This window comes from Sphaerodactylus townsendi, linkage group LG01 (assembly GCF_021028975.2).
Source record: "Sphaerodactylus townsendi isolate TG3544 linkage group LG01, MPM_Stown_v2.3, whole genome shotgun sequence".
Taxonomy (NCBI): domain Eukaryota; kingdom Metazoa; phylum Chordata; class Lepidosauria; order Squamata; family Sphaerodactylidae; genus Sphaerodactylus; species Sphaerodactylus townsendi.
The window spans coordinates 77,266,059-77,293,890 of NC_059425.1; the positions used below are offsets into that span (position 1 = coordinate 77,266,059).

The 27,832-nt window shown below is 42.2% G+C and overlaps 1 long non-coding RNA gene across 1 annotated transcript; it reads left to right on the forward strand.

Annotated features, from left to right (window-relative positions):
* The first annotated feature begins 4,015 nt into the window (after positions 1 to 4,015).
* Positions 4,016 to 27,574, forward strand: LOC125442255. Its single transcript, XR_007245964.1, has 3 exons — positions 4,016 to 4,149; positions 4,301 to 4,402; positions 26,794 to 27,574. It is a non-coding gene; the product is annotated as an uncharacterized LOC125442255 (long non-coding RNA).
* The last annotated feature ends 258 nt before the right edge of the window (positions 27,575 to 27,832 follow it).

Consider the following 27,832-nt stretch of genomic DNA (forward strand, 5'->3'; position numbering starts at 1 on the left):
GGGAAGGGGAGGGGACCCGGCATCTGGGCATGGCCCACACACCCTAGCGGAGGAAAGGGGAGGGAGTGAGGGGTGGCATGCAAGGCAGGAAAGGGAGTGAGGGGTGGCATGCAAGGGAGGGAAGGGGAGGGGACCCGGCATCTGGGCATGGCCCACCCACCCTAGCGGAGGGAAGGGGAGGGAGGGAGGGGTGGCATGCATAGGAGGGGAGTGAGTGAGAGGTGGCATGCAAGGGAGGGAAGGGGAGGAGACCCAGCATCTGGGCATGGCCCACCCACCCTAGCGGAGGGAAGGGGAGGGAGTGAGGGTGGCATGCAAGGGAGGGGAGGGAAGGGGACCCGGCATCTGGACATGGCCCACCCACCCTAGCGGAGGGAGGGGAGGGGAGGGAAGGGTTAGGGTTAGGGAGGGAGTGAGGGTGGCATGCAAGGGAGGGGAGGGGAGGGGACCCGGCATCTAGGCATGGCCCACCCACCCTAGGGGAGGGAGGGAGGGGTGGCATGCAAGGGAGGGGAGGGAGTGAGGGGTGGCATGCAAGGGAGGGAAGGGGAGGGGACCCGGCATCTGGGCATGGCCCACCCACCCTAGCGGAGGGAGGGGAGGGAGGGGGTGGCATGCAAGGGAGGGGAGGGAGTGAGGGGTGGCATGCAAGGGAGGCAAGGGGAGGGGACCCGGCATCTGGGCAGGGCCCACCCACCCTAGCGGAGGGAGGGGGAGGGAGGGAGGGGTGGCATGCAAGGAAGGGGAGGGAGGGGTGGCATGCAAGGGAGGGAAGAGGAGGGGTGCTGTCCATGGTGCTGTCCATAGTGCTGTCCATGTGCTATATCATAAAGTGCATTCTTCAGAGAGAAAGAGGAACCCAGGAGGTTATTTCATAATACTGAGCAATAATTTGGAAACTATGTCCTTAACTTCAAATCCTTCCTAAGAGGTGGCATGCAAGGGGAGGGGAGGGGAGGGGTGGCATGCAAGGGAGGGGGAGGGGCACATTACTCTGGAATGTGCTAATTTATTTTACTTATTACATTTATATCCCTCCCTTTTCAGTCCTGAAATTCAACACATTTTATTTAAGAGTCCCAAAGGTCTCCCATCTGGCACTGACCAGACACTGACCTCCTGAGCTTCAGCAAGGATACTGTATCATGTGCCCCCAGTCATGGCTGAGCTAGCCATGGCTGAGCCATGGCAAGTTTGCACCATAGGGCTAACAATAGTATATTGCTGCTTCAAAGAGCCCCTGAATTTAGATGTATGGGAGGATTAGTTTGCTCTTTAGAAGCTGGAATCCACTTTGTCTCATCCATACACAACATATTTTTATGGTAACCTTTATAGTTATCACACCTGTGTGGAAAGCTTAATGTATCAACAATATCCTCAAGAGGCTGAGAAGAGACTATGGGTGAGGAAAGCAATGGTTCCACTCTGGCCTCTTTTCTCCAATCCTTTGCCTTCTTCCCCTTTTACTTTTTCCCTTCTCCCCTGTCTTCCTTTTTCCTCCTTCCTTCCTTTCATCCCCTCCCTGATTGTTCTCCCTGTTACTGGTATTATTCTCTTTGGGGTGCTGCCTTGTATTTTATATGTGGTTACAAATTTATTTATTTATTTATTTATTTATTTATTTTATTTATTTTAGCTGTATATTTTAAATGCTGTTAGCCTCCCTAAGCCAGACTCCAGTACAGAAAGGGTTGGATAAATATCACGTTAATAATAATAATCCACACGGATATTATGCCGATACATTACAACTTCCTAGGCCTCTCGGTGAGGCTCGAATTGTAATGAAGGCCAACAACCATCTAAAGATCTGGCAGCTGTGAAATCTACTACTACTACTACTACTACTACTACTACTACTACTACTACTACTACTACTACTACTACTACTACAACAACAACATAAGAACAGCTAAGAACTGGTGGGAACATTGTCCAGAGAAAGTAATGGAAAATGAGAAGGTCAAGATCCTGTGGGACTTTCGAATCCAAACGGACAAAGTGTTGAAACACAATACACCAGACATCACTGTGATCAAGGACAAGAAAGTGACCATCATCGACATAGCAGTCCCCGGTGACAGCAGGGTCATTGAAAAAGAACATGAGAAGGTCACTAGATACCGCGATTTGAAAATCGAGCTTCAGCGTCTATGGCACAAACCAGCTGAGGTCATCCCAGTGGTAATTGGCACGCTGGGCTCCATCCGGAAAACACCAGGGCAGCACTTGAAACAACTTTGAATTGACAAAATTAACATCTGTCAAATTCAGAAGACAGCCCTGGTGGGATCCGCATGAATACTACGCCAATACATTACAACTTCCTAGGCCTCTGGGTGAGGCTCGAATTGTAATGAAGGCCAACAACCAGCTAAAGATCTGGCAGCTGTGAAATCTACAATAATACTAATAATAATAAATGCAAGAATTTGAATAGGGAATTAGGTACAGAAGGTGCTCTAGTTTTTTGGAACCTTATTTTATGATTATTAGGAATTCCTAAATAAAATTGAGGAACAAAATGTTTTAACAAAAATGTTTTTGTAGAATTTTCAGCACTGGATTGGAAATTCCAATGGCAAGGGGAACAATAGGTTTTACTTAGTCTGATGTAAGGATCCTACTATGAAATTTTGCAAGACCATAATTTGAACTCAAACATCCCCATTTCATTTTTTACTTCGTCTTTGTAAGAACTGAAATGAGTATCTATTTTTGTGCTATTTCCTGTATCATCATGCTGAATTTTCCCTTTTATTTTGGACCACTTGCTTATAAGTGTGGTATACACGACATTAAAAGAAAAGAAACAGATCTGGAACACCAATGGTAGAAAATGGGCAAAATGAAATGGTTCACAATAACAAGATTTATTTTAATAAAATGTTTAACTCACCTGTTTCCCCAGTAAGGATCCATATGAAAATTAAAAAGAACAATAAAGGACATATTTGTACATCCCTAGTGTGATGCAAAATTTTGTCTCCTTTTTCTGCTTCCAGTTTCCCAAGAATGCTTCAGGGTTATGTCAGCTGGAGGGTATCCAGATGGTCATGATAGCATGATGCTAAAGGGGAATTCCTCAGCTTAAAGTCTAGACCCTATATCTAAAATAGCACAGATATGAACCCCATGAAACAGATTATTTTAATCAGTTTAAGATGTTAAGACAATGACGTATCTGAAGATATGTACAATATCCTCATGAATAAAAACAGATTGGAAATGCACATTTTGGGATGACAGCTAGATAGACTGATTACAGGCATACTCTTATCCTTGTCTGCTGAAAACAATTACATTTCTGTGGCTCCTTTTTAACCAAATGTTCACAGATGTCCAATTTCAAAATTCATGGCTTTGCATTTATTTATTGAAATTATACATATTATGCTTTCCCAGTGTGATTGTTCAAAGCAACTAAGAGAAACAGTATCAAGAAAACCTGAATAATATGTTAATAAGGCACAAGATTTTGTAGAAATCAGCAACCAATTAAAATCCCTCTCCAGCACAATCATAAAGGAACAACATAATGAATCAGCAGAAAAATTATGATAAAGAAACCTTGACATTCCCTAGACATACATAAGAAGGGACATACTTCACAAAGTTCTGGTATCAGACTTATTGGATAGTTGGTCTAGTTTGAGAGAACCTAACATTGCTGGCAAATAATTACTTCCTTGCCTCAGTGACACAGCTAAAACTATTGTACTGTTTATACAGAAACACTTCAACCTACTTAATTTCCTTCAGGCAAATATTCAGCAGCTGATGACAGGAAGCCAAAAAATGTTACTGTGACAGCAAGGTAGATATTCCATGTTTCCCAGGCAGCATCCTTTGGCTCCTTCAGCAAATGCCAAGACTTTGTCACATCCCGTTGAAACATGACAACTGTGAGAGCTTTCAGCCTTTATTTGTATTTTGTGGCTCTTCATTCCTCCTAGAGCCAAAACTGATAAAGATTTCATCATTACCATGCACAATGGCTTTTGAAAGGATCACACTGTCTAAGTCTGCAGCCCTGATAATTATTTAGCACACTGTTGAGAGATTTAGTAGCAGCAGCACCAGCCAGAGGCTGAAGAAGGAAGGATAAGGCGTGGAAGTCTGGAAGCTGGTCTTTGGCCATTAAAGGTGAATGGAAAGTCTCAGGATTTTATGCGTGTGTTCAAAGGAATTTCCGTAGTGCCATAACAGCTCAAGCTGTAGCTGTCCATTTATTCCTGAACAACAGCTATAATTCAATTTTATTACAGGTGTTAACAATGGACTGTTTGTTTTTAAGTTCCTGCAGTCAGGACAACATGTACAAATCTGAAAATCTACACACAACAGTACAGCAAAAAGCAGTTTGTGGATCTGATGGAGGAAAACTTAATGTGTTCAGGTTAGTCCAATTATGCAGAAGCTTAAATGGCATGGAATAAAGGGCTTGGAAATTGATCAAGGGAGTAGTTAACTAGGAATGAATGAAACCTCTTTTCTTCTTTTTAGATTTTTGTCAATGGCTTCAGCTTCTTCTCTTGGTTTTGTATATTAATTTGTATTGTATTGCATGCAGTACAATTCTTAGAAGTAATTTATTTGGTTTAGATATATTCTGGCTCAGTTCAGATGTCACGTGGAAACATGGTTAAATTTGCTAGGTATGATTGGTGTCATCATCTGAATGTGAGATTGTCCACTAATTATGGATAAATTCAGGAATGTCAAACTATTGTCTGAAACTATTGCTTACAGTTGGTTTAGTGTCATAAAACTCATGTGATGCATGAGGACAGTCTTCCTGTTTATTTTTTGGCTTTCTTCCCAGCGCAGTTGTCACCACTGCGCAGATTGTTGTGAACCCCTGCCAGTCCAGCAAATGAGAAAGCAATTAATTAATCTTAATTATCAATTTGTCATTTGCAACCTTGTCATGTGTATTTGTAGGAAAAGGCAACTTGCAACCATCAGAACTCAATGCCCAGGTGGGAATCTGCGTCTGATCTCCTGCTGGTGAATTTTTGCTCTAATCCAGGCAAAAACAAATGTATGGGAGTAGGATTCAGGAGCTGAAATGAGTCTGATTAACTGGAATTCATATTCTTCCCAGAGTTGCTGTGATGCAGTAAACTGAGGTGGAGGCAAACCCAACTAATTTCACTTCTCTTCTTCCCACCTCAAGCTGCCACTTGGGCTGTGAAGAAACAGAGAGAAACAAGCTCATTCTCCTCTTGCTTTTGCTTTGCTTCTGTCCTTTTCCACATTCAAGGAGAAGAAAGAAAAGAGTCCACCCTTTTGCAATTTAACTTTGTAGCTACTAGCTATGTTGTTTAATAGGTGGAATGAGAACCTGATTCCCAGGTAATCAGCTATAAGTCAGCTTCTGTCCAATAGGCAGCTGCGAACTTGTTGGAGGTGCTCAATGCAATCCATACCCATGATTGGTTTACAGTTTGATTGTGTTGAACAAGTTAACTTTGAGTGCTGGACAGGTTCACTGAGAAATATGCAGCATCTCCATGGATTATTTCAAATTAGAAATCCAAAAAAACAAGAATCCCACCTCGAAGTTTAAAATTATTTTTATCCTCTTCCACTTTTTTCAAGCACTACAACTTAAATCATAATTAAGAGTTATTACAGATGTGAGTGATTTAAGAGAGTTGATCTTTTGAGTGATTCATGAGCAATAATTATATTTCATCAGAGTGATTCACAAATAACATCAATGTAGTCTGTGAAGCTGCCTCAATGTTAAAGGGGCCACAAAGAACAGCTGAGAGAAAACAAAGAGATGCAGAATTCATGTTCTGTCAGATATGAAACTGTAGCAATGTTTAATCTTGATTTGTGTTTTGTAAAGAATTTATGTTAATGTATTTTGATAAGATCTTCAATTATTATGTTAATTTATTTCTGTTCAGTAGTACCTAGCAAGGCTTTATTCTTTAATGCAATTCATGTCTTAAATGCAATGTGTAACAACTTATTCCAGCTGTTGTGGGTATTACCGGCTGTGTAGCAGTGGTCTAGTCGTTTTTACTCCTAATGGTTCACCTGCATCTGCAGCTAGCATCTTCAGAGGCACATCGTGGTAAGATGTGTTTCTCTCTGTGGCACAGTGTGGAGTATTCTGTTCTATAAATTTGGAAGGATGTATGTGGAAGTGCATTTTAAAATGCTAAGTTAAGAAATATAGAATATACACTAAAGTCAAGGCTAGAACATCCCCATACTTCATTCCATTTACCACATGCTGGCTTTAAAAATGATTATCAGACTTTGGTGAACCCTTACTAGGTACTGCTGAACAGAAATGAACAGAAATGAATTAACATAATAATTTCAAACATCTGGACCTATCTTTAAGATATCCTCTTCTTTGGGATATATATAAATTATTTTTCCAGATCAAGGAGAATTCCTTTCCCTTTCATACAACTATTGGTAAAGGTAAAGATGGTCCTTTGTGCAAGCACTGTGTCATTACTGACCTATGGGGTGACATCACATTACATCATTTACTAGACAGACTTTGTTTATGGGCTGGTTTGCCATTGTTTCATCTACACTTTATCCCCAGCATGCTGAAGATTTATTTTACTGACCTTGGAAGGATGGAAGACTGAGTTAACCTTGAGCTGGCTACTTGAACTTCTTTGGGCATCAAACAGTGGCGTAGCTACCATGAGACAGGGTGGGGAAAAATGCCCAAGGTGGGCCCCCATTTGGTCACATGGGGAGTGACAAATTGCCCCCACACCCTTCCTCCTTCCCCCCTTGGCTGGGTCCGGAGGCTCTGCCGGCTGTAGGAGTGGCCTAGAAGGACTGCTGCAAGGGCACCCCTCAGCCCTGCCCCAGCAGGCCCAGCAGAGGCTTCAGCTGAGCACCTCTCAGCCCCGACCTGCCTGGTGGAGGCCACAACCGAACGCCCCTCAGTTCTGCCCCGCCAGACCTGCCAGAGGCCACAGCTGAGTGCCCCTCACCCCTGCCCCACCTTGCCAGACCTGGCAGAAGCCACAGCCGAGTACACCTCTGCCCTGCCCTGCTAGGCAGAGCCACATCTGAGCACCACTCGGCCCTGCCCCTCTAGCATCTCTTGACCCTGCCCCACCAAATCTGGCAGAGGCCACAGGAGTGATGCCGGGGCACAAGCTGGGCTGCTAGAAACCACTTGGAATGTTTTCTCCTCTGAAGAAGAGGTGAGGATTTGCAGCTTGCGAGGCAATGCCAAGATAGGGATGCCTAAGTTTTGCTCTTTGGAGAGGAGGGCTGTTTGACACACCTCGTCTTCTCCTTCAGGCCTTTGGGGTTCCTAACTATAGCGTTGCCCCCCTCTTTTTCACCGTTTCCTGTGTGCTCACTTGTTTTGTTTTAAGGCCTATGCTTATCAAGGTGGGAGGAAAAATTGGCGCTGACTGCAGAGTTGTAATAGTTTGGGCACCTTCTTGGTGGCACATCTACTGTCTCAAGTCTCCCTTTTCTTTTAGTGAAAATCCTTTTGAAAGACTTTCCCCCTCCCTGTTTGTTTGCTCCTTCAGGGTCCAGGATTAAAGCTTGTCAAAAGGGAGGGGATAAGAGCTTCATTACTTGGAGGAGTGAGCTGGCTGATGTCTTGAGTGAGAGAAGCTCTTCCTCCAGGGCCTGAAAGGCCATCATGTGCAGCTCTGCCTGAAAAGAGTGTTTTGATCCCTTTCCTGAAACAGCATCACTTTCAATGTTGTTTAAACTAGGGAGTCCAGAGTCTCCCTTTATGGTGGATTTAAAAGGAGAATCTGGGCTCCCTAGTCTAAACAACATTGAAAATGATGCTGTTTTGGGGTAGACCCCCCCCCCAAAACAGCATGTTGTTTAAACTGGGGAGCCCTGGGTGTGTTCAGATTTGTGAGTTGGGGCATGCTCTATAATGTGATGGTGACTTTGAGATGACCTGGCACAAAAATAATTCTTTGGTCATGGTGGGGGTGGGGGGGACACCCATATGCGGGAAGGGGGTGGAAAACTCAGATTTTCTCCCGGGTTCCATTTTTCCTAGCTACACCTCTGGCATTAAACTCAGGTTGTGAATAGAGCTTTGACTGTGGTACTGCTATTTAACACTTTGTACTATGGGGCTCCTACCTTTATACAGCTATCCAGGATTTGTGGACACTAGAAATTCTACAATACTATCTCCAAAGACATAAATAAATCTGTGATGCCTCTAGTTCATTCCCCTTCAAGAATGGCTTCTTGGAGCTGCAAATTTGTTTGAAGAGGGAGCAAATAATTCTTTTCTCCATCACCATTTGCCCAGTCAAAATTGCCTAGTCAATTTGATCAACATAATCAGTAACTACAGATGAGATTACTGTAACTCACACTAAACAGGCCTATCGTTGAGACTTATCTGGAAACTCCAACTAGTACAAAATTCAGCAGCTCATGTTGTTAGGGGGACACCATGAAGGAGAAGAAGAATTTGGATTTAAACCTTGCCTTTCTCCTTCCCTTCTTCTCTCCACAACTAACACCTTGTGAGGTAGGTGGGGCTTAGACAGTTCTGAAAGAACTGTGACTAGCCCAAGGTCACCCAGAGGGCTTCTTGCGTATGAGTGTGGAAACATATCCAGTTCACCAGATAAGAGTCCTCCACTCACGTGGAGGAATGGGAAATCAAACCCAGTTCTCCAGATTAGAGTCCACCACTCTTAACCACTACACCACACTGGAGAGCCCATATTCGACCAGAGCTTTATCAGTAGCATTGGCTCCAGATGAAGTACTGAATCAGGTTCAAAGTTTTAGTATTAACATTTAAAGCACTAAATTGTCTGGAACCATCATCCCTGCAGGACCACCTCTCCCCAAAGAGCATTACACTTGACTAACAACAACCTACTGGGGATCCCTAACCTGAAAAGCCTCTGTCCAGCTGTCCTTAACTAAAGCTAGAGCCTTTTCATTTCTAGCCCTGGCCTGGTGGAATGCTTTGGCAAATGAGACCAAGGCTCTGCAGGATTTATTTCTATTCTGCTGGTCTTGCAAGACAGAACTATTCCACCAGGTCTATAGTTGAGTATGAGTATGGTCCATCTTGGCTGGCCTCCCTTTCCCTTCATTTCTATCCTTCTGGTTTGTTGTGTGGAATGGGGGTGTGGGTGGAATTTTCTAAGTTTTAAATTGTTTTGACCTTCATTGTATTTTTAAGGCACCATAATAGATTGTACATTGTTTTATTGAAATGATGTTGGGAGCTGCTCTGAGCCTGCTGTGACAGGGAGGGCAGGATAAAAATCTAAGGTATAAATAAGTGCATAACTGTCCTTTAAAGGAGAGCTGGAGATTCTTTCTGGGCCATTTCCACACAGATTATCTGTCCTGGGTTCAGAGATTTTGGGAAGTGTTTTTCTTTTACCCTGGGCTTCCCTACAGCACTGTGGTCATGCACCGACTGAGATTCCCCCCATTTTTCTCTGATCTTTCTCAAAACAGCTTTGCCATGATGTTCTGTGAAAAAGCACAGTAAAATCGGCTACCATGTAGTTGAAAAATTTCACATTTTTCTTTCAACATAGAACTCCAATATTATCCCTGTGGTGGTATTTCCCCACCACCATGGGATATCTCCAAATGTCTCCAAAATAGAAAGGGTTAGAGACTTCTTTTTTAAAATGAAAGCTGAAAATTTACAGAACCTATCCAAAGAGGACAGCTGCCCTGCTGTGACCCACCCTGATGATGAGTTACAGCGCTGGAAACCACGCCAGCTTTTCTGCTCCCCCACCACTGACATAGCTGCGGCAGTCTGGGGGCATGGAGAGGAGCTAACATTAATTGGCTTCCTCCCAGCCATTGCCCCCATTGTGATGGTGGCTGGGGTTAAGACTTACACCACCAAAAATGTCCATTAAGCCCAATGGGAACAGGGAACCGGCTGGGTTTTTTTTTTGCATTTTAAATCTCCCCACACTACTGGGAAGCCTCCTTGGGAGAGGCAGGGTAGCACGGCTGAGGTACCATGGCTGGTACTTTTAGTGGTATAAAGTTATACTGATTTGAGTGAAGATGTTCCGGTTACAATATCTGGCAGAGTCACACTAGCCTGACAAGGACCTTTGATCTCTGGATATAGGAAGCTTAGTTGCTTTGAATAAATTTCACAAAGGAAGCAAGTGGCCAAACAGTTGTAGATTAGAGAGTTGATCTACAGGAGGGGGGGCAGGAAATGGAGTTTAGCTGGGAACCAAGGGGAGAGAACAAAGAAGATTCTGATCCAGGCAGGGGAAAGCAGCTCCTGGCCAAGGTCTACAACATGTTTGGAACGGTGCTGTAGCTGAGAAATCTATGTATTAGAACATTTTTTTATTTTCTGTTTTTCAATAAAAACTTTGGAAGACTCAGTGGCTATTGAGTATCTGGAAAAAAGAACCCAGGATTTACAAGGCAGGCGTGCACCCCCACACTCCTGGTCTTTTAAACGAAATCGCCAATTTAAATAAAACTGAGAAAACCTAGTGATCCAGGAAAGGGTGGGATGTCCTCTGCTGGGGAATTGGGGCATAGAAACTTGTCAAATGGAAGCCTTGTTGCCACTGTACTATATCAGCAGTCACATCAGCAACAGGGAAACCACCCAAGCCTGTTCCCATAAAGAAAGCACCCTAATCATAAAGAAAGCACCCTAATCAGTCTTGCTGGATGTTCAGATAATATTTGACCTAAGGATCTCACATGTCATTCTCATACTACTACACCACTTCCACTATATCATAATGCAGGTGTCCCCAGTGTGGTGCCCATGGGTACTAAGCACCCACTGATAACTTTCCTGGTACCTGCCAAAAGTTTTTTGTAAAAGTGGGTGGGGCCAGGTGAGGCTATAGTTCAGCAGGACTTCCAATTGGCTTTGAACATTTTAAAAATCTGATTGGCTTTGAACATTTTAAAAACAAAACAAAACATTGATTTGGCAACAGCTGCCAACACAGCATTACATGACCAAAGGTAAATTGTTTGTAAACAAGGAAATCTGTTTAAACAATCTGTTCACCTAGAAAGGTGCACTATCAAGCAGAAATTCTGCCTGAAACATTGGTTACCATCAGAATTATGCATAAGCTCACTCCCTGACATTTTGTCATTGGCTTTGTCTTCTGCAACAGCCATTTCAACCACCACTGTTTTTCAGAATTCTAAAGATGGCTCTCAGGCTCAGTAAGGTTGGGTGTCCTTACTGGGTGTCCCTATCATAACGCATATGGTGATATGAACTGTTCACTAGGTTGTCCTGATGAATTATTGCAAGGGAGGCAATTAATAACACAAATCTAAATGGTCATCTCTGTGCTTTGGATTTAACAAAATGAATGGGCAAGATCAATAGTCTCCTTCTTTTACTTGCAAGCTCTCTGCATACTCATTAAGACAATACTGCAGTAATTTGAAAATGTTCACCTTTACAAGGTTGTCTTTGGAAAGGAAGCACAGATTCTGTTGTATAATTCTGTAGGAAGGGATGGATCCTACAGTTTATCACAAGTTGTTCTCTAGAATATTAAGTAGAATATCTTGTATTCCTTCTAATTACTTTTTCGGAGTCAGTGTTAAAGGGAAAAGGTTCATACTGGCTTCATTGCCGAAAAGTTGCATATCATAATTCCATAACATCAAGAGTTCCATGTACCTTCCCCATTGTTACCCAATATTGTATTGATGAAGTGTATACAGAAACGGAGATCTATGTGTAGAGAAATACCCATATCCAGTATCCAGGAATGGGCTTATGATATCTGACAGACAACACTTAAAGTATGGCCAGTTCTCTGACAAGGCTGACATTATGTTTGAATAGAGACTAGAACATATACTTTCTTCAACCCATGCAATCTGTGTTCAACACTATCAGGGAGAGCTATACCAGATGCATGGATGTCATCTGTTCATTTCATGTGGTATGCTTAGTCATAGGCTATATCTATGACTTTTGATTAAATCACAGCAGTCCCGGTCTAGGCACATCACAGTGACAGCAAAGCATTCAAAACAAAAGAGCCCTTCATACTGAAAGATCACATTTCCCTCAAAAAAGAAAGCAGAGCGTGGAACCCTTGAGGAAACAGGAAACCTTTTGCTTGAATTTTGATTCATTTTTTATTCCTTGAAATTATTTGATTAATGGTTGATCACAATGGAAGCTGCAGCTTGTGCTTCCTTTTCTCCTTTTGCTTTTACCACATTGATTCCTAATTTTTTTTTCCTTATAAGACATGATGTGAAGGCAAACCATCAATAATAGCAAACCTACTCAAGCTACTGACATTTGGGTGGATAATTCATATGTTACAACTGCTGAATGCTATTTCACTCCTCTTTTTAGAATGTATTTCTATGATGGATTCTCATTTTTATTTTTAGTGTTCTTTCATCATTAATAGTAGAATTCAGTACAAATATACATAGAAGAAAACACAGGAGTGTACCAATCATTTCATGGGTAGGTGTGAGAGGGAAGAAGCTGGCATATCAAACAAGGTGGATGCTGTGGAATTTTATTTTAGAGAAAATATAAGCCATTTTTTGAAGCATTTACTTGTGTCATTAACTGTGATTTTTCTTAAGTTTAGTAATTACTGAAACACATAAAGCTGTGAATACAGGAAGTTATACTGGCAAAAATGGTTGTCAAGTTTTCTAGAAAAAATCATTATGCATATTAGTGACACAGAAGGGATTAAAAACTATTTTGATAACTGTCATGAGAAACTCATGGGGAAATTCTTTCAGTGGCGTTTGACTTCTGATACCCACACTAGCCACCATTCTACACACTTTCCACCTCCTACCACATCCTTTTCTTATCTTTTTACTTTCATATGCTATTTCTTTTCCTTTGTTTTTCCAACAGTTTTTCTCTACCTCCCCTTGCTCTCCCACTACCCTTTCCCCTCTGCTGTCCTTCACCTCCACTCCCTTCTCACCACTCTGCCTGCCACCCTTCCCCTTCTACATTGCTCTGCCTGCCCTGCCTCCATGCTATTTTGCCTGTCCATCTTTTTAGTGCCGTGCTTGCCCACCTCCCATTGGCCTCCCCTGACTCACCCACCCATCCACTATTTTTCCCCTTGCTTGGTAAATCAGTCACTTGCCAACCACCTTGCCTACCTGCCTGCCTGGCACCACTAGCCTTGCATCGTGGCCCCTCTGCCCCTGCTATCTTGAGTGGTTGAGAAAATCCTCCTCCTTCTCCTCTTCCAGTTGCCTTCCCCTCACCATTATGCCCATTCTCCCTCTTCCTGTACATATGGGCTGCTTCTCTCATGAGGCAGCTTCACTGCTTCTTCTACCATGAGTCAGGGACTCCAATGTAGGAGTGTTGTGTCCACAGGTATAATAGACACATGACCCGTTATTTTGTGAGATTTAACCCCCCTTTCCTCCCCAGGTTTCAGATTTTTTTGCTAGTTTGCTAAAAAAAAATACCCTTCTGTCTGCATGGACCTGACCTGTAGATGGGGTCTACACAGATGGGGTCATGTTAGATACAATGACACATGCCTTGCATTCCTTCGGATCAACCATCTAGCTTTCTTCATGGAATTAGCCCTCTATTTCTTTTAAAGGACTACAATCGAGTTTATATAATTCCATGTGCATATTTAAATGTTTAGCTATAATAATTCAAACTTATAATAATGCAGTATCTTCCATTTGCAGTGGTTCAGGTTATTCCAGCATATAATATAGGAATCTCAAATATGGAATGCTGCTTGTGCGATCACTGGATCCAACAACTGATGATGATTATTTTTCCTGCTATTTTGAAACACAATAAAGAGTACCTTTGGCTCTGCACATATAGTTTATATATCTATATCTATCGGTATATATATAGATATATATCAATTATTACACATGTAGGGTTTCTCACAGTTTCAGCATAAATCTAGGTATGACTGCTGTTCTAACAAACCTCATCATGTGACTATAGATTTCATTGTAAAACATCAGCGGGCTAGTGGAATTTCCAAGGTCACAAGGGATTGTAAAGAAAAAATTTCTACAGCCTATCAATTTTCTACTATTTCCCAAACTGCAAATTTGCACATTCACTTTTGGGTCTTAATTAAAAATTAGGATGATTTGTTGACAATTTGACTTAATAATGAAGAATAAAGAGCAGCACTGAAAATAGTTCGAAGGACAAATGGAAATAATAAATGACAGCGCTGCCAAGAAAAAATGTGAGAACAACTGTACCTTGAAATAGTAGTTTCAGAACTGTAAAGATGATAAATATGTTCTGACTGATATAACCAATGGGCATCTTGGAGCACAGTACACTGTCCCCATCTCACCAGTTTTAACATGCTCAGTTTCATAGCAGGTAAAAAAAACAAACAGTAATATTCCAACACACCATTAAATCTCACTATTAAACAGGATGCCACTATACTTTACTGGATTCAGCCTTTATTCACTGAGATGGGCAGTAGAAGGTTTTGTGAAGCTATTTTCTTTACCATCATAGCTTAGCATCAAATACAAGTGCAAGGGCTTTGCCAGAATAAATAATATAGTTGGATGAAGTGAGGTATTGTTGAGAAAGGGGTGGCCTGGAAGGGAAGGATTTGGGACAATTTCATTTCCCCTGTACCCCTCCATAACAGTCTTTATCATAGAAATTGTAAGACTGAACACACTCAAACAAAGTAAGTTCTGTGAAACAGGAATAACTTTATTGAAATATGTCATCCTAGCTACAGGGTGGGTGGTTCCCTGTTACAGTGGGAACGGAGAAATGAAAATTACAGGGGACCCAGAGAAGTGAAACTTAGCCTGACAGGAGAAGTGAAACTTAGCCCTGACAGAAATTGGGATTCCTAAAGTCACCTGGAAGTGACATTGTTTCTGGGTAAGGCTGTCAACAGCCTGATAGACAGCTTAATTTCCTCTGTTGTTTAGAGCAACAGCAGGAAAAATATTTTTAATTGTCTGCTAGGCATGATATCACTACTGGAAAAACCCCAGAAGTGACATCAGCTGTCTATAGGAATTGCCCAAAGCTCTATTGTTTTACTATAGCATTTCCAGCGATTGCTGCAGAGTGACATGACATCACTTCTAGGTTTTTTCCAGAAGTGATGTCATACCATTGATGGCTCCCTTGCCCCATGTCTCCAGCTCCCTGGTCTCCCTCTGGTTGGCAGGCTGCTGCTGACAAACTGAATTCTGGGTAAAGGAATCACTGGTTATGATGTCACTACTAAGTGAGGCTGTAGGCTCTATCATAAAGACCATCAAGACTGGGGAAACTTCCTAGAGCATCTCCATTGACATTTCCTCCCTGCCCCCCATTTTTCTCTTGCCACAGACGGGGGATTGAGGGTAGAGGCAGGAGGTTGCCCACTGCCACTGTACAGGATGCTATTGATTTGCTGAAATAGGAGTTGAAGACCACAGCTAAAGGAACTGCAGTGCAAGTTATTTGCATTACTCTTATATTCACACTTGAGTCCTGCTTTTCTTCCATCAAAGCTAGAAGGCACTAGTTCATCTTCCAGCTTCTTTCAAGTTGGCCTCTTTGCACTGCTGATTTAGTCAAGCTGATCCATGTTACCACAAAAGGTCTATATAGGACTCAGGCCCTCTCACTGGTCCAGAAAGGACTGGGACTCTACAGTTTTGAGAGCCCTAGCCATAATGAAAATAAAGAGGAACCTTGCATTACAAGTGTGACACTATTTCTGAAATGTATCAAAATTAACAAATATCTATATTTGAAACCCTCTTTGAGCTTTAGACCAAGAAAAAATGTCCCCTCCCCTCCACTGACTGTCTCTGACTGGATTACTAGAATGCATCCATATTGGGGACCTTTGAGGACACCTTTAAAGTATTAACTGTTGCAAAATATTCTAGTGAGACTCATGCCTGAGTCAGCCACTTGGAACATTTAATGCCAGTGCTGCATCAAGTAAACTGTATTATTGCTTATTTCTTCCTGGACCCAATTTGAAGTGATCACCTTTAAAGATTTCCATTACCTGGGGCCCTCATACTTGTTAAATAGAATCTCTTGCTACATCACTCCCCCCAGTAAGGCAGCCTAGGCCCAGGCCAAAACTCCACCTTGCAACTTAGTGTTTCCTGTCAAACAGTACTATGTCTCCCTCCAGGCTCTCTTGTTTATAGTCACTTAAATATCTGAGAATGCCACAGTTGGTTTTTATCTGTTTATTTTAACTGGATAATGGTTATAACTTGTAACTGGGTGCTTATATTTGTGACTTTTGCTGGTTGTTAGATGTCTAAACCTGAAGAGAGAAGACAGGGTATATTTTACCATATATAATTTAAAGTTCATGACAACTACCCCTCAACCAATGGGTAAGCAGGACTGTCCGCTTGCCCATTGGTTGTGGTTCACCTGTTGTGACAATGAACCCTGAGTTGATGGGTACATGCAGGGGTAGAGCACCCATGGGGACATGTGGGGTCACATGTCCCCGGGCGCATGCCATCCCATCACATGGGGGGTGCAAAATCACCCCACACCCATCCCCTCCTGCCCCAATTTGGCTGACCGGTCAATGCGGGGGAGGAGGAGTGTGCCGTGTGTGGGATGATTTTGTGCCCCTATGCCTCCCCCATGGCCACTCAGCTCATCTGAGTCAGTGCAGGGGAGGAGGGGATGGCACCCATGGGGGAAGGGTGCAAAATCACCCCCCACACCCCTACACCTTTCCCCCTCGGCTGGTTCTGGCCCCGCCAGGCCCAACGGAGGCAACAGCTGAGTATCCTTTGGCTCTTCAGGCTGCCCACAACTGCCACCAGCTCAGGTAAGTGGGGCACCAGGGGGCATAGCTACCATGGGACATGGGGGCATGGGGGGCATAGCTACCAAGTAGTGTGGGAGCACCATTTTGCTACAGGCACCATTTCCCCCACTATACCTCTGGGTACATGGGACTATCCATGTACCCATTGGTTGAAGGTTCACCAGCCAATTCCCATCCCATCTTTTTCCAACTCAGGAGCGAGCCAGCCATGGCAGCCACTGGAACAATGGTGGCAGGCCACCCTCCATGCCAGCCCAGCAAAACCCCTCCTTATTCCCCCTCCATCTCCACACTCTGCCCTCTCCTGGACAAAAGCCCTCCTGCTTCAACCCCGCCCCCCGCCATCTCCCAGCCCCCAGGCAAACCCAGGCCTGGCAAGGCAAATGTGGCAAATTGCTCTCCCTGCTGGCCGCACAATGGCCTTCCTGCTTCCCCTGGCTTTCTCCTGAGCCACAGACCAATCCAGGCACACCACTCTTCCCATGACCCTGGCACCCACCTCATTGCCCTCCCTGCCAGCCCCGCAACCCCTACACCAAGCCAGGCCTGCTGGTCTCTTGCCAGCCCTGGCATCTGCCTCCCCATTCAAAAAGGTGGACCCATTAGAATGACAGACAGCGGCTCCCTCTGGTAAGTCTGGCTGGGGTGAATGCTGATATGAGGGCAGACACCTGGAGAGGAGAAGGGAATGGGCAGCAGATCACTGTCCAGCCCTCCCTCCCCCCTTTCTAGAACTTTAATATTAAAATGAATAAATGAATAAAATATTACAAATGAATAAAATTAATATGCCTTCCGAACACCTCAAAATGTATCTTTAGATGTATCTTTTAAAAAGTTGTTAGGATTGAAAACAAACAGCTTATAAATTGTGGTTTAATTCACACATTGCTGTAATGCTCATTTGATGATTGACCTTAGATTCCTTCACTATCCCCCAGTCTAACTAGGAGGAAGCCAAATCAGAGAAGTGAGCACTTTCATAAACATTTTCAGTAATACTAACAAAAGTCCTTCCCAATTCAGTACTTTTCAGTGATTGCTGAAAATTTTCAGGAAGTATTGTCTTCTATATATTGGCCTCATTTGCTTTCTGTAATGTTAAGACAAAGGCAAACCTGCTTAGTTGGGCATTAAACCATCTTATTTATTATGGACTAAAATAGCATATAATATGTAACTGATCTACTTGTCTCATTATAATTCCATCCTTTCTTCAATAAACTTTCTTGCATTTTATCCTGCAAACAATGCTGGACAGGTGGAGAGGGAGTGATCCATCCAAAGTCACATAGAGCATTTCGTGGCTGAGGTGGTCTCCCTAATGTAACACTGTAACCACTGCATTGCATTAGATATGTAGTGTGATCCATGAAGCATTGTCCTGATTTTATTGTTGAGCAATAGCAACATATCAAGGCCTACTTGCTATGGCCTTCCTGCTTCCCCCCACTGTCTCCCAAGGCATTGACCAAGCCAGGTCTGCCACTCTTCCCCTGGCCCTGGCCCTGGGTCTCTCTCTTACACTCTCTCTCTCTCTCTCTCTCTCTCTCTCTCTCTCTCTCTCTCTCTCTCTATCTATCTATCTATCTATCTATCTATCTATCTATCTATCTATCTATCTATCTATCTATCTATCTATCTATCTATCTATCTATCTATCTATCTATCTATCTATCTATCTATCTATCTATCTATCTATCTATCTCTCTATCTATCTATCTATCTATCTATCTATCTATCTATCTATCTATCTATCTATCTATCTATCTATCTATCTATCTATCTATCTATCTATCTATCTATCTATCTATCTATCTATCTATCTATCTCATTCTTTATCTTTCTTGCTTTCACTCTCCTACTTATTATTGACTACAATATCTCAACCTCCTGCTCACTTTAAGTACCACCTTGGAGAGGTAGTGAATGTGGGAAGAGCTGGGATACCTACCTGGCAGTGACTGAAAATTATCCTGGTCATTCAAGTATCCAGGGTGATCAAGCCCAGCATGACCTACAGCCAGAACAACATCATGGCATCCTAACCCTGGCACCACCATCTCTCCTAGCAGCCCAGCTGTTTTGCTTCTCCAATGGAGACAACAACACTCCTGTCAGCCTCTCTCCCAATACCTGACAATCTTTCTCTCATTCTCTCTTTCTCATGGATGCTGTCAGTGATTCTCTTTAGCTCTCTTTCTCTCCTAGTTTCTACCATTGCATTCTGTCATGCACACTGCTTTTTCTTTGTCCATCCAACCTCCCATTGTTTTCTCTCTGTCACTCTCTCTGTAACTCCCATGGCAGCAGCAGTGCCACCAGTGATTCCCCTGCCCATCTGGCCAACCACTTTGTCCTGCCCCATCAATGACAGCCACCTAAATGAGTCCCCCTATGGGTGATGGCCCCCCCTACACACAACACAAGAATGATTTTTTGCACCAGGTCGTCTCAAAGTCACCATCACATTATAGAACATGCCCCAACTCACAAATCTGAACACACCCAGGGCTCCCTAGTTTAAACAACATTGAAAGTGTTGCTGCTTTTTTTTGGGGGGGGGAATCCACCCTGAAACAGCATAACTTTTAATGTTGTTTAGACTAGAAAGCCCAGATTCTCCTTTTAAATCCACCTTAAAGGGAGACTCTGGGCTCCCTAGTTTAAACAAAATTGAAAGTGATGCTGTTGGGGGGGGGGAATTCACCCCAACACAGCATCATTTTCAATGTTGTTTAAACTAGGAAGTCCAGAGTCTCCCTTTAAGGTGGATTTAAAAGGAGAATATGGGCTTTCCAGTCTAAACAACATTAAAAGTTATGCTGTTTGGGGAATGGGGTGGGGGGAATCCACACTGACACAGAATCACTTTCAATGTTGTTTAGACTAGAGAGCCCAGATTTTCCTAGAGAACCCAGATTCTCCTTTTAAGTCCACCTTAAAGGGAGAATCTAGACTCTCTAGTTTAAACAACATTGAAATTGATGCTGTTTCAGGGTGGATTCCCCCCACCCCCAAACAGCATCACTTACAATATTGTTTAGACAAGGGAGCCCAGATTCTCCTTTTAAATCCACCTTAAACACAAAACAAACCCAAATTTTATGTGCCCCATGTGTGATCAAATGGTGGGCGCCCAGGACATTTGTCCCCACATGTTCCTGTGGTAGCTATGCCTCTGCCCCCAAGTCTGCAGAAACATATGTTTCAGGTTAGCATGGCCCTGATCTGTAGATTTAGCTATCCTAAATCTGTAGATTTAGCACTTGGGAATATTACACACACACACACACACACACACACACACACACACACACACACACACACACACACACACACACACACACACAAACAAACACATTGATCCAGGTAGGTCATGAGAACACAAGAGTACTTTGACATTCACTTGGTAAAAATTCATTCAGAATTATTCAGCCTTCAAGCTACAGATTCTTGGAGGATAATGTCTGGTTGATATGGGCTGCTACCCAACTGCTTTTGTAATTCTACTGCCAGACAGCCAATTTAAGGCAAATACTATACATATTGTCATGACACAACTTGTGGTAAATTACATGCTAGTGCAAAAGGAAAATGAAATTATTTATTTATAAGTACTGAGAATTTTCTATTTAAAATGCTTCAGATGATAAATAAAAATTTAAAGTGAATGCAATAATACAACTGAGAGAGTGTTGTGTGAATAAATCAGGTAGAAGTGGGTCATAATATAGAGAAGGTTTAGAACATATTTAGAACATCTTTCACTGTAAATGGTACAGGGTTGTTGCCTGTCTGGTTGACAGTAGCATTGAGAGCTGGTGTGGTTAGAATGCTGGGCCAGGATCTGGAAGACCCAGGTTTGAATCCCTTCTCTGCCACTGAGTCTCCTGGAGTGATGGTGGTGGGGATTTGGACCAGTCGCTCACTCTTGGCTTAAACTAGCTTATATGATAGTTGTTTGAGGATAAAGTGGAGGTGGTGAGAAGAATATAGTATGCTGCTTTGGGTTCCAGTTCAGAAACATCTATTTATGACCTTTCCTTTTGTGAAATTTCTCCCTATCATACAAGTAACTAATTTTCCCTTGGGGCCATAGGGAGGTTAATAAGGGTTTAAGTAAGAAGTGTGACTACTGGCTGGAAAGGGCTTCTGGTGATGAAAGCTGATCTTTGGATAATTTTAAATGCTTACAGCACAGAGGTGATTGTTCTGGCTTCTTTCAGAATGTTGAGTGTGCAGCTGGAGACTGATTGGATATGATGGGCAGCATAAATAGCTCTGGAAACCAGGTCCGGTTTTACAGCAGGCTGTCCTTAGGGCATTTTTTATACAATGAGTTTGTTATTTCCATGGCAGTAAAGTAAATTTACTTTTGAGTATGTATGCATCTGTATGTATGCAGTTAGTAGCAGTGGTAGGATTCAAATAATTTAACAACTGGCTGCTTACAATCACCATTTTAACAACCGGTTCTGCCAAAGTGGTGCAAACCTGCTGAATTCCATCACTGGTTAGTAGTACCTATTGCTGTGGCAAGACTGATCTGACGAAATTCTTGGCATCAACAAGTTAAAGCACAAAGTTCGGGAGAAGAAAAAGGGAGGAGTTGTTGGGGGTGGTGTTTACAGTTGAGACTCATATCCATGCTGAATTGTAAATCATACACAAATAGCCCTGGTCCATGAGAAGAATGACTGCCAGAGATTTTAAGTCTGTGGGAAACTCAATTTCATTTATTATTAATTGTAGCTTTGTTTAGCAAATGTACTTGGTGGTAATTGCCTGTTTATCGTGTTTGTCTTTTCTGTGTACATTGTTAGCAGATAGGCTGGTTAGGCAGACTGATTAGGTAAGCTTTAATTGCATGTCAACTCTTGTTGGCATTGCAGCAGGTAATGGGAAAGAAAGCTAGAGGAGAGATTAGACATTTCCAATTATGGCTAAAAGCTTTCCACATTGAAAGTCTTTGATTTTGATACTGACTGTACTTCTACCATATGCTTCTTTTAAAGTATCTCTTTCAATAGCACACCCTAAAACACAGGTTGGGATGTCTCTTGTACAATCACAACAATTTACCAGTCTGAGATCTGTTTTCAGAAAATGTGATAGAAATACAGGTATTAAAACAGTTCTAGTGCCAAGACTAGGTTCATATAACGATCGTTAAGTGGTGATTATGCGAAATCTTATGTTTGATATCACCCACTGATGAATACCTTTTCAATATTACAGAACTACACTAAAACTGTACTTTAAACAAAATCTAATTTACATGTAGGAACTGCAAAAAATCCCCCCCCGAACAGCTACTGTGGGATACTTACTGTTCTTGTTTATACTGCTGGTGTTGTCCCAGTGCATCTTCAACACCCTAACTTTGGTTTAGCTAACTTTATCTAACCCCATCCTTCCTCCAGGATTAGGCACAAGGGTGAATAGTGTGGTGTAATGTTACTGGGAGGATCAGATTTAGCTGTGTGATAACATTACAGAAGGCTAGGGATGCTACTGAATTTTGCAAGATTGCTCATTTGGTTTGAATATCCCAGTTTCAGTTTTTTTTCACTTGCAGACTGAATCCATAAGTCTTTATTTTCATGCTGTTTGATTATTTCTCATGTGAATATCCCCCATAAATTGTGTGAGTCATTCAATATTACTTGCATGCCCACAATTCAGCATTATGGGTATATTATTCACATGAATGATGTATATGGTATAAATTTAAATGTATAAATGTGTAAATACTGTATAAAATGCAACCTCCCCAAGCAAATAATGAGTACTAGCAAAGAAAATGTTCATCCATGGTGAGAGCAAGTGACAAGAGAATGTGAACATTTTTACAACCATAGCATGAAAAATGGTGAAAAGGGAAGACATTTTTCAATCTGCTAAAAGCTGCTCAAAAATATTCAGCTCTCCTTGACTACAATAACCATGCCATGGTTTTGGGATGGAGAATTTGAGAACCAACTGTGCTCAATGGCCACAAAATTCAATAGATCTGAAACTATTTGAGAACTAGACTGAGGCTGCACAGCTCCTTTTTAGATATATTGGTGTGTCCTGATGCCTTATTTTGTGCATGTAGTGTAATATGCTACAGATATTGACATTTTGCCTGCTATCAATTGTATATGTGCACTTAACCAACCAATCATTTCCAAAGTAAATTAAATAATGATTTTTACAATTATTAGCATGGCAACCACCAAACAAGCAGTGGGAATTGGAAAGCTATCAGACAGACACCTTAAAACACTGATGCAGCAAGGGGATTAAGATTCAAACAGCTAGTATGGTGAGAAACTACCACTGTCATGGTCCTTTGCCTAACTATGGTCATCTGAAAACTCTAAATCAGTCTTCTTAATGGGCACAAGCAATTGAGTCATTAAAGTGCGGCCGCGCTTCGGACGTGGCCACCATTGTGGGAGAGAGGGGTTCGGCAGAGTGGCTGTCTTCCTGGCCCCATGTAGAGGGCCAGAGTCGTGGCCTGTACTGTGCATGCGCGCCGGTCCGGGTGCATGCGCAGATAGCTGCAGGAGGTCATCTTGCCCTGATAAGGTTAAGATTGATGTAAGTTTGTCTGGCATGCTCTCGTGAGGTGAGAGAGCATGCCATGGGAATGGGGGCTGGGCCAGGGCCTATATAAGGCTCTGCCTTGAGGACAGGCCCCATTTGTAGCCGAGTTGTTGAGTTTTTCCTGCCCACCCCATCCCTGCTTTTTGAATTTTTGATTGTTGTTATTGTCATAGCCATTGGCGGGTAGCGCATGGGGGATGATCCAATGGCAAGGGGAGCTGGGGAAGCTCCCCTGTTTAGTACACCTCTTTAAGAAGTGGGGGTGGAGCAAGCTCACGGTAGGGACGCCCCACGGGGGGCTAAGAAGCTTCCACCCCTAGCGAAAGTTTAATGGGGCCTCCAGTCATGAGCACTTTGCCGGTCTGGACTTTGTCTCACTCCAATCTTTTGCTTGGTTTATTCCTGCAGCAGCTGGGCTGAGGAATCGGTTTGCTTTGGGGGACAGCACTGATGCGGCCCCAGATGCTGTGCCATCTAGTTTATCCTATGCTTTCTGTTAATAAAGTTCTGTGGCTATGGCCAGTTTTCTTATCCACAAAAACTGTGTTGGTGCTTTATTGCGAAAGGGTAACGAGCGGGAAGGGCCACACATCTACCCACAACTGGGGACAGCAGAAGGTAGGATCTTCTTTAAAAAACCCATTTCCCCAAGACATTGTAATGCATTTAAATTTGGTTGCAGAGCAAAGAAGTATGCCTACACAATGATGCTATTGAGCTGCAAGAGCACAGAAACTGCATGTGTAGAAGCTGATCTCACTTGCCAGCTGCGCTTGTTGAGAAGCTATGCAGAAAACTCTAATGAACAGCTTGGCAAGATCATGATGGAATGGTCAGAAATCAGTGATAGTATCATGAGTAGCGATCAGGATGCAAATGGGATTCAAAGGGGTTTGAATATCCCTAGCCTATGAATAGTTTGCAGAATCATTATTCTACATGATTGAAACAATGATCACAGGAAAAACTGAGAAATTCTCTTTTACAAGCCATATTGAAATAAGAATGAATTGTATGAACACCTGGAGTATTTTACCAATGACCTTGATAATCAACTCTAGCTTAGAACTTTTATGGAACTTTAGAACTTTTATGGAGGACGTTAACTACTGAGACAGCTGAACAATAAGCAGTATTTCCAGGTTTTTATTTTTTTTCCAGAAACCCCATAAAGTCACCTCATGACTGTTTCAACATTCTTTAGTATGCAAATCTCACATGTCATACCCAGGTATGACTTCAGGAAAACACATTTGTCCATTTTTTTTCATTCTTCCTTGTTACACCTTTAAGATTTGACTAGAGACAAACGCTTTCCAAAAGTGAATAAGACAGGACCTATGGTGGTTTCTCTCAGCTGCTTCATTGACAGCTCTTATAGTTGTGAGAACTGGCTTGATATCAAGGAGGCAATAATAAAAACCAGATGTGCATGAAGAATGGATTAAAATTGGAAGTTGAGGCACTTAGAATCAAAGAGATGACATTTTTCTTATTGCAAAGAGAAAGAAAAAGGATTCCTTCAGAGCAGACAGTCAAGGATCATTCATGAGGCAGGTGCTGACTAAAACAATGGGAACTAAACAGCAGAGTGAAGATCCTCTCAAACACCTATTTCCAGACACATCATATGGTACTGGAATATAGCATGCCAATATTACAGTGATGAAGGAAGCAAGAATTGAGTGTGATGCATTAAGGCTATCCACTGATTAATGGGTGTCAGTAAATTAATTGCCCTATAAATTGGTTAAATTAACATAATGTTGCATAATACCACAACCTCAGTACATTTTTGAAATAGTGAAGAAAGAGTAAGAGAACTTCAAACTTAATAGGGGAAAATTGCTGTTCATTATTAGAAGAAAATAGTCTGGCTTCATTCAGATGTCATGACAAACAATAGTATTCATGACGGGCATGAATACAGCTTGTTGTTGTGCTTGCAAACTCAACACATTCCTTTCATTCTTACCTCCCACCATATGTAAAACTTAATCGATTGCCTCCTGGTTTGGGAAGCATTGAATGTTAGGTATCTGTGCAAACTGAATTTTTTTCTTCCAGCAACTGGGACTTCAAACTTCTTTAAGCCCAATTTAGAAACCTGTTTTTGTGGGGACAAATGACCTTCAGTTTGCCAAGCTCCTACATTTGAGTGTCATGGCAAACTGGAGTTTTATTCAAGGCTTCCTAAACCAGAAAGTTTTCAGTCATGATGGGAGGGAGGCGGGACATGAGGATAGCAACAAACTATGTTCATACCTATCACAAACAAACCTTTGTCATGTCATTCGGATGCAGCCAACTTCTTTGTCATTCTTCACCGCAGATACATAGCATGGCAAAATGGCCTCAGAAGTATAAAAGTGTGCCATTAACTTCTTTGGACCACCAATTAAAATTGATTAATCCTATCTTCTTGGCTTGATTGTAGGAACAGGTGTTAATCACAAAAAAATGGAAGCCTTCCTATAGTTTGCTTTTTTTCATAAGAGACATGCCCTTCCAGAAACCTCATATTGTCACTTGAGGATGGGGTTAGATAAGATTAGTTATAACACATTTGTTATGGTTGAAAATGGTTTTCCATCTTCTGCTTATGTCATTTCAATCTTCTTTGATGTATGGACTCCTGCAAAACTCATGGTTCACTATTGTGCTTTTGATATTCCTGTTGCATAAAATGTGGCTAGCATTATTTATGCTGTATGTCAGATGCCTTAGTTTTGATATAACTATGAATTACCTGTGCTATTAGTAGAGCAAAGATGGCTCATGCTGGTTTTACTATGTCTCTGCATCAAACAGGGTGAGGAGAGAATTTCAAAGGGACAAGGGGTCAAACACTGACATTGAAACTTTGAAAATATGCAGATAAAATCCATTTCTTTAAAATCCCAACAGGTAAAATAACGACATCCTAGCTTTGATAAGAAGGAACCATATCACTTATGTAAAAGCAAATAAATCTTGCCACACAAGTGATTTTGAAATGTAGGTGGCGAAGCTACCACGGACCGGGGGGGTGCGGATCGCACTGGGCGCATGCCTGGAGGGGGCAGCAAAAATGTATTTTTGATATTTTTAGTGTTTTTACTTTGTCAGCCGGTAGGGGGTGCATTTTTTAGGATGACGGCACCAAATTCGACCATGGAGGAAAAAATGGGACGGGGGGAATCTTTTCCAAACCTGGGTGCTCCCATAAGAAAAATGCACTAGCAGCTATACTGAAAAATTGGTAGTTCTACCTTTAAAAAATACAGCTGTCCACAGAGCCCTGGAAAGATTCTTTATAGGCTATAATGGATCTGATTTTTTTTCAGATTCCCCCCAACATTACAGCCAGTAATGGCAGGATGCTTATTATCAACAGGGCCCCAAGAGGTGGCGAGGGGTTGGTGACAGCAGCCCCATGTGAGCCAAAACGTCTGCCTCAGCATGCGAGGAAGAACTGTTGGGGAGCCATGATAACATGGAGACTGATGGCAGAGGCCTCGTGCTCATCTGAATGTCCTGGGTCAGCTACCAGGAGGAGGCAGAATGGGGGTCGGTGGCAGAGATCCCTGGCCTGCTTGAGAGCGACTCCGAAAACAATTTCAACAACCCTCACTGAGGTCTTCCAACCCATCCAACCTTTTAAGAACTTTGGTCGCCAACCTCCAGGGAGGAGTAGAAGTTTTCTGTATACAGTTAGTTAATTAGTTTCTATTTGTTAAGAAATTTAATTAGTTCTTTTCTGTATACTGTTAGATTAGGTAGGTTGGTTAGGTGTAGCCAGTTCCCTTCTTGGAGAAATTAGGAATATTTTTAGCCTATCCCTGCAGCAGCCATAATTACAGTAGTTTTAGTTTAATGTTGTGCATTGATTTAGTGTTATGCATTGATATATTAACATATTATTGTAAATGTATTGATACTGATGTATTAATGTTTTGATATTGCCTATTTTGATTATGCTCTGTTAATGTATTGTTGATTTATTGCTATTGTATGGATTTAGTATGGATAGGTGTGGATTTGTTCTTAGTGCTGCTGTTATTGGTTTAGCAAATTGTCAGGCTTGAGATGTTTACTATACCACTTCTTGTTGTTAAGATGTTATTACTATTTTGCTATTGAGTCTTGAAATGTTGTTTACTTTTGATATGTTATGATCGATGCTGTTTGCTGTTTGATTTGTCTGTTGTTAAGCTGCCCTGAGCCCTTCTGGGGAGGGTGGGGTATAAATCGAATAAATGAAATGAAACAAACTCATACTGCCATGAAGATTTGGGGATTTGGGGAAATCCTGAAATTTTTTGAGTCGAATATACCCAAAAATGAATCCCCTCCAATATTTGTTGCAAACCCTTAGGTTCTTGTCTGTTACTTCATTATTGCTGCACCCCAATGTCACTCTTCCCTCTGCTTTG